Genomic DNA, 8,312 nt, shown 5'->3' on the forward strand with positions numbered 1-8,312 from the left:
GCGTGTGATTTTTGTAATGGAAAATGGAAAATAAAATGGAAATTCACAAGTTTCTTTCTGACTTCATCTTTAAAAGTTGCAGCATAATCATTTTTATGGTTTTTGAACCTTAACCAAAAAAGCAGAAATGTCATATTTTGCTGCTTTTCAGTCCTGTGATGTGACTGCCTTAGTTTTCTTTTTCACTTGGTGATCCTTCTAGTAACGTACTTTGGTGACAACATTTACAGTAGGGGCCGTGTTTGGACAACAGAACATCTCCACATCAATATTACACGGTAGTAAGGGCTAGTTTTAGTTCCCAGAGGACCATTTTTTGATAAAAAAGACACCATTTGTCTTTTTTTTTTTTTTTTTATCAAGGCATGCTAACATGACACAGTATTATAAATTAGAAGCACTTTAGCATGCCGCCAGTGCGGTTTTAATGCTCTTGATGTGATTTGTTTAGCTCCATCTACTGGCAAGATTGAATATTTTCTGTAGTTGCTGAAAACATTCTTAACTTTGAAAAAAGAAAACTAATGCAGTCATCACGAAGGACTATTAATCCTCAATATACAATATTTTTATTCTTCCATACCTAAAACCTAAAATCTATTCACTTTGTAAATATCCCATCAATATGCCGATAGTCCTGTTTTATATTTCCAGCTTTCAGGTGACATCTTTAGCCAATGAAGGATTTCAGGCTAGAGATTTCTGGAATTTTTCACCTGGTTCTTTTTCAGTACAAACTGATCTCAAACACTAACCGGGGGGGGTCAAGAAAAAGAAACCTGGCGGGGAAAAAACTTTATTATTACGGAGTAATGCATAGAATGCGATATTTCTGATGATTCTGTTGTATATTGTGCATGGCGTAACATTGACATTCTGCTGGCGATATTTCTTGTTCTTTTTTTTTTTTTTAAGCCGTCTTCCAAGTATTATTTTTATTGTAATACAAGAAAGAAATGTGAACTCCAATGTTTATACAGCAGCGATATGAAATATATTTTATAAATAATGCAGAGTGTGCCTCGTGTGGTTATTTCTAAAAATGCAACGTCGTACGGATGTGGGTGCATCGGGGTTGATGGGTCTCCTTCCCCTTTGTGTGGTCCCTGCAGTGACTACATGGATGCAGGGAGTGAAGGGCCCGCCCCCAGCAGGGATCATCTCCAATCTGATTGGTGAATGTGATCATGTGTTTGCAAAAATGAAAAGAGAATAAAATTACAATGAATAGGCTCATTGTATTTACTTTTTTAGGGTACGGGCACTTACCCCTGGGAGTGGCATCTAGGGTAACATGTGCACTATAATACACCATTGGTATGGTTTTGTCATTACAAGGTATTTCTATTAAAGTTAATTCTCTTCCCCTTCACACCTTAGCATTTAGTTTTTATTAGTATTTTAATGTAACAACTGCTTTGGCCTATAGGGTGCGCCCAAGTGTAAGATAAAACGGTTAAAGCCAGATTTAGGTTCTTCTATGCCCCCTACTGGTGCTATATTAACAACACAGTTTTCTGCTCTTTCTGAGGAAAATGGCTTCTGAGGCATAAACCCCGGAGGTTGAGTTGCTGAGGCCTTCGATATGAGGTGCAGTCAACTTCTACGTTGATGGAAGACTCCAAAATCCTTTCTTTTGCCCCCCACTGTCACACGTTTCTCTGTACAAGCATGGGAAATGCCCTGATTGGCTGCTGGCTCCCTGTAAGTGATGATGTCCTCGTGATTGCCCATTTGGACTCCATTGCTAATGTTGACCTTTTGCCATTTCTCCCCTCAACGGGGCAATACCCCCTGGACACTGCCAACTCAACACTGGTGCAGTTTGACCCGTTTTTCGCGGTCTGACCCTTATGGTACAGGAAGCCCTCAAGAACTATGTTTCCCTTTTCTATGGCTGGTTCTCCCTCGGAATTGTAACCGTAAGTCACTCCCAGCCCCATCTTGGACCTCCAGGCCCCGAAGGTGTTCACAAAATGTTTGGATAGACCCACTAGATGGGCTGTTGTACCCCCTCGGCAGTGCTCATGGAGAATGTGTTGAGGTTACCCAAAGTGGTGGTGCTCCATCAGCCTTGAAAGAAGGTAGAGGGTGAGTTTGGGGTAAATTATGCTTCAAGCAGGGGAAAAGGTTAAGGTTTGGCACCAGGCGGCGGTTCGATTTGGGCTCCAGGCATGGAAACATTGAGGTCAGGCAATAGGTAGGGGGATTGGTGGGGTAATCTACACAGTACTGATCAGATGGAACACTTGTAACCCTAGTGGCCACTGGACTGCATTACTGCAGGAGACCACCAGGTCCTGGCCCCCAGGCTCTTCCCACCCGGGTGCACAGGAACCAATGGCTTCAATGAGGGAACAGATTACGAGGGTTAAAGTCCAAGCTAAAGTTGGGGAAGGCAAATAGGAGACATGGTCAGACAGAGGTCACGGCTGGTGGCATACAAGAGACAGGACACAAGGAATCCGTCACAAATCCTGGGTAAGTAAAACATTCCAAGGACCAAACAATGTCTTCCAGTCCCTATTCTGGCCATTCCCATTTTGCTCCCAAACTTGCATATGGGGTCCCATCAGAGTATCTACAACTGGAGATCTTGAACCTTCAAACTTTCCAATCTCCGCCATTTTACTTTTCTAAGGGCTGATGGCTTCCTGCAGGGTGGCTCTTTTACTTGCCCAATATCACTCCAGAATGTCACCACACATCATGGGACAAGTTGGTCCTTGCTGACTGATTCAGTGGACTGCAAGGTCCAGGCTTTAGCTGGTTTGGTGGTTCTGAAACCTGGTGTTGGAGTTAGGAAGATCCCCCCTTGTCTTGGAAAATCCTAAAGGTGGACATCAGCTTGGGGGGCTCAGTCAGGGATCTAGTTGGGTTTGGAATCTCATCTCCCAATCAGCATCTTGGAGTTTCGAGTGATCTTGCTGTCCAATTAGGATTGGGCAAACCTGTTGGAGAGCCATCAAGTCAGGCATTGGCACCATGGTGCAATACATCCTCAGGGAGGAACAAGAACCCTTGCTGCAACAGGAGAGGTTCAGCAGATCCGGAACCTTAAGGTTAAGCCCAGTAGATCCCTGGTGTAGACAATTAGGTCTATTTCTTCACCCGGCAGCATCCGGACAAGTGTTGGTTCTGCCCTAAGAGATGTTCAAGGACCTCTATAACACATGAGGACACCAGATATGGACCTTTTGGCCTCCATGTTCATTAACCTCTCAACAGGTTTGTATCCACATCAAAGCATTTCAGAAATGTAACTAAATTTACCAAAAACTATTAGTTTTCTTTTACTGGACTTGTGGCATTACACTATATATTGCACTGCTGCAATTCATCACTAGAGGGCGACCTTGTCTATGGAAGTTTCCTATATCACAGCAGAGTTAACATCCAAGATTGGTACTAAACTTTGCTGTCAGAAGAAGCTGATGTGTGAATCCAGAGGATCAGTACCGATAAATTGCAAGCCTCTATGCCTGTTCCCCTCATTCATTTTTATTCTTAGCATAATACAAAAATGGATTGCACAGATTTACTATAGAGTGTATGGTTGGCTTAAAATGGAACCGGCCTTAATAATTAAAATGTTGCAACAAGGTAGGTCCGTTATTGTATTGGAGGTAGAGGATGTTTCTTCTGCAATAAATTTACCTGCCCTATTGCATTGTTTTTATTACACTCACCTGTCCTCGCTTCAGTGTGGCTGTCTCAATCCACCCGGCCTTCTTCCAGGTTCCCGATCTTCAGCCAGGCTGGAATGATGAAACTCCCGCATAGGATTTGGTTCATTCCCAGCACCCAGGGGCAAGTTGGGATACCCAGCATTGTACTGCAGCACCTTCTGCTGATCTGACCTTCAAAGGGCTGCAGATGGGCCCAGATAAATATTCAGTAACCACACATTGCATAACTTCAAAACATGAGATCGATATCCCAAAATTTCTGTCTGCACTAATTATATCAAAAACAAAAGTGGAGCAGAAAACTCAGATAACTTTAAATTTGGGAATTAGTGTTTTATTGGCAGAGGTGCATTCTTTAGTTTGACCACATGGCGGAGCTAGTACCACATTTTCCATTAAAGCCAATTGTGCATTTAAACAAGAAGCAAAAACTGAAAATTATTTCTTCCTATGTTCCTAAATAAAAACCTCCCAGTGTATGGGGAATGTAAAGACTACATGAGCCAGGGCTGGCATACAGTCATTAGGGTCATTTATAAAGGGGAAAAGCATGTACAACATTATTCAGTTCTCCCTTTTTTTAAATTTGCTCCTTTCCAGCAGGAGTACAGTTTATTAAAAATTGTCATTTTCACTGTTTAAAGATAGTGCCTGCCAAATATAAAACGTGGTGATCTTATAATAATTTTTCTCAAAAAATGGCTGATGATGTGTGTAATGTTATGTTTGTATGTTTTGTTTGTAATGTTATGTATGTTATGTTTGTAATGTCAGAGCTAATTAACATAAAATTGTTAGCAAAAGGGCAGAAAAGGAAAGAAAGGATCAAGGCACCTGTGACAAAAATGCCCCAATAGAAAAAAAAAATAGAAAATGTTCGAAATCCACTAGTTTAAAAGAAGTTGTCATTCTTAATGTGTCCACTGGGTGGTGCTGTTTACCTTTGCTATGAATGCAACAAACAGCATCAGTCATGAATTGAATACAAAATGTTACAATGTTTATGTCTGAGATTGACAATGAGCACTTTTATGCCGAGATCCATTATAAACCTCTTAACTCAATTAAAACCGACGCAGAATAAAGACGACCATGGAAATTTCTTCAAAGGATCCCGGTGAGTGGCGTTACCTTTAATGAAAGCTCATTCATATTGTACATAGGAAGAGTTATCATTTAATTGAATTTCTAGATGTTCTGGGGAGAAAATAATAAAAAGTAAATATGCAAAAGAAAAAAGGTAACTGGAAAGTGAGGAGCAGAAGATGGTTACCATGAATGGTTTTGCTTTACAGTTCCCTATGTAGTGCCAATGTATGAAGAACTTCATATGAGATGATTGTAGTACTATGGATGATGGGAATAGTGTGCCAGGAAAAGTCGCCCATTGTTGGCACAGGTCACGGAGAAGATTTGATGGAGAGAATGTCATTAGATGGAAACAATTTGAATACGTATCTTATGGTGCACGTGTCGGAGATCATTATGTGTCCATGGATTAAGGGTTTGCTGGCCAGAAGTCACATGGTGAAGATGTTTCTATGAATTAGGCTTCTTCAGTTCTCCATGATCTGGATAAAAGGGAACAATCCTTGAGATTGCTTGTGGTGGAGATATCTAACATTAAAGATATGAACAGTTTTACCATGACTGGTCAGTTTTAGAGAAGATCTTCAATATATTCTGGTTGGAAGAACGGTCTATGATGAGCTGTTCTGAGCACTAAGAAGCCATCCTGAGCACCAAAAAGCTATCTTGGGCAACCAGAAGCAACCAGAACCATTATGAGTCCTGAGCACTATAAAGTTCTCCTGAGCACCAATGACCATCCAGAAGTTGCCCTGAGAATTAAAAAGTTTTCCTGAGCACTACAAACCTATCCTTGAGCATCAGATCCTGAGCACCAAAGTGAGTCCTGAGTATCAAAAAGGTGTCCCGAGCACCATGAGGTTGTCCTTAGTTTTAAGAGGCTGTCCTGAACACTGAGAAGCTCTCTTAGGGTATCCTAAGCATGAAGAAGCTGTCCTAAGCACCAACATTCTGAAAGTGCTCTGAGAATCCTGAGGACTAAGAACATATCCTATAAAGTTCTCCTGAGCACCAGTGGGCTGTTCTGACCATCCAGAAGTTGCCCTGTGAGTTAAAAAGTTCTCCTGAGCACTAATAACCTATACCCGAGCATGCAGAAGCTGTCCTGAGCACCAAAGGGATGTCCTTCACATCCAGGAGCTTTCATTAGAATCAAAAAGGTTTCTGGAGCATTAAGAGTTTGTTCTTAGCATTTTGAGGCTGTCCTAACATTGAGATGCTGTCTTGAGCACCAGGTTAGGCAGCGCTAGGTTCGAATCCCAGACAGGACACTATCTGCGTGGAGTTTGCAGGTTCCCTCTGTGTCTGCGTGGGTTTCCTCCGGGTACTCCGGTTTCCTCCCACATCCCAAAAATGTGCAGTTAATTGGCTTCCCCCAGAATTGACGTTAGACTACATTAATGACATATGACTATGGTAGGGATATTAGATTGTGAGCTCCTTTGTGGGACAGTTAGTGACACCACTATGGACTTTGTACAGCGCTGTGTAATATGATGGTGCTATATAAATACTGTGTAATAATAACAATATTAAAATAATAAGAGGCTATCCTAAGTATGGAGAAGCTGTCCTGTGAATCAAGAATGTGTCCTAAACGCCAGGAGGATGTTCTAAGCATTAAGAGACTGTCCTGAATGCTGGGAATGTGTCCTGTGCACCAGGAGGTTGTTCTAGGAATTAAAAGGCTGTCGTTAACACTGAAAAGCTGTCCTGAGCACCAAGAGGCTATCCTAAGCATGCAGAAGCTGTTCTGAGAATCAAGCAGCTATCCTGAGCACCAAGAAGCTACCTTGAGCTTTCTAAAGCTACCCTTGAGCTGGTATTTAGGGGCTGTCCTGAGCACTACAAAGCATCCAGAAGCTGTCCTGAAAATCCACAATCTGCCCTTAGAATCCAGAAGCTATCCTGAGTATCAAAAAGGTGTCCCGAACACCAGGAGGTTGTTCTGAGCATTAACAAATTGCCCTGAGCACCATGATGCTATCCTAAGTATGCAGAAGCTGCCCCGAGAATCCAGAAGCCATCCTGAGCACTAAGAACTTATCCTTGAGCATCAGGAGGCTATCCTGAGAGCCAAGTGCTTGTCCTTTACATCCAGAAGCTGATCTGAGGATCCACAATTTGTCCTTAGCATCCAGAAGCTTAAAATTAGGAGGCTGTCCTGAACACTGAAAAGCTTTCTTGAGCACCAAGAGGCTATCCTAAGCAAAGCTGCCCTGAGAAGCCATCCTGAGCACCAAGAAACTATCTTGAGCATCCGGTTGTCCCGAGCACCAATGGTCTATTTCGAGCATCCAGAAGCTGTGCATGACATTCAGTGGCTATCTTAAGCATCAAAAAGGTGTCCTGAGCACTAAGGACCTATCCTTGAGGATCAGGAGGCTATCATGAGAGCCAAGTGCCCGTCCTTTACATCCAGAAGCTGACCTGAGGATCCACAATCTGTCCTTAGCATCCAGAAACTGTCCTAAGTATTAAAAAGGTGTCCCGAGCACCAAGAGGTTGTCCTTAGAATTAAGAGACTGTCCTGAACACTGACAAGCTTTCTTGAGCACCAAGAGGCTATGCTAAGCATGCTGAAGCTGCCCTGAGAATCAAAATGGTGTCCAAGCACTAAGCTCACTGGAGCTCCAATGGGCCATTATGAGTATCCAAGCTGAATTAAGAATCAGAAAGGTGTCCAAAGCACTTAGCCTGTCCTTAGCATTAGGAAGCTGTCCTGAGCACCCAGAAGCTGTCCTGACCATCAGTTGGCAATCCTTCGCATCTAGAAGCTGCCCTGCGAATCACAAATTTGTCCCGAGCCAAATGTGTCCAAAAATGTCTCCTTGAGCATGCAGAGGCTGTTCTGAGGATTCTGTCCTGAGAATCAAAAAGGTGTCCTGGGCACCTAGGGGCTGTTCTGAGCATTGAGAGGCTGATAAAGATATAAAGAACCAGTAATGGCACAAACATTGGTACCATGCCTTGTCAGTTTTGGAGAAGATCCCCAATATTTACCAGAAGAAGAGTCAGTTCCGAATCTTCAGGAGCTGGCATGGGTACCTGTATCTGTCCCAAGCGTCTGGAGGCTTTCCTAAGCACCAAAGGCACACACACTTTGTTTTCCAATCAATTGCCCATTTGTTGCCTAGGTATTGCCACCATTTGCCTATTTTTCAGCAGTGCATTGCTCTGTTTTTCCATTTGTTGCACTTGTATGCCCTATTGCCTGTGTATTGTTCATTGGTTGTCTGTATATTGTCATCAGCATTTAATTGTCCTGTATGTATTCCTACTATTGTCCATTTGCTGCCCATGTACTATCACAGATGCCCATTGGCTGAATGTGTGCTACCACCACTGCCATTTGGCTGCCAATGTACTACCACCACTGTCCATTGGCTGCCAATGTACTACCACCACTGCCCATTGGCTGCCCGTGTACCACCACCACTGCCCATTGGCTGCCCATGTACTACTACCGTTGCCCATTGGCTGCCCATGTGCTGCCACCACTGCCCATTGGTTGCCCATGTACTACCACCACTG

The sequence above is a fragment of the Pyxicephalus adspersus genome, chromosome 4 (assembly GCF_032062135.1).
Source record: "Pyxicephalus adspersus chromosome 4, UCB_Pads_2.0, whole genome shotgun sequence".
Lineage (NCBI taxonomy): Eukaryota > Metazoa > Chordata > Amphibia > Anura > Pyxicephalidae > Pyxicephalus > Pyxicephalus adspersus.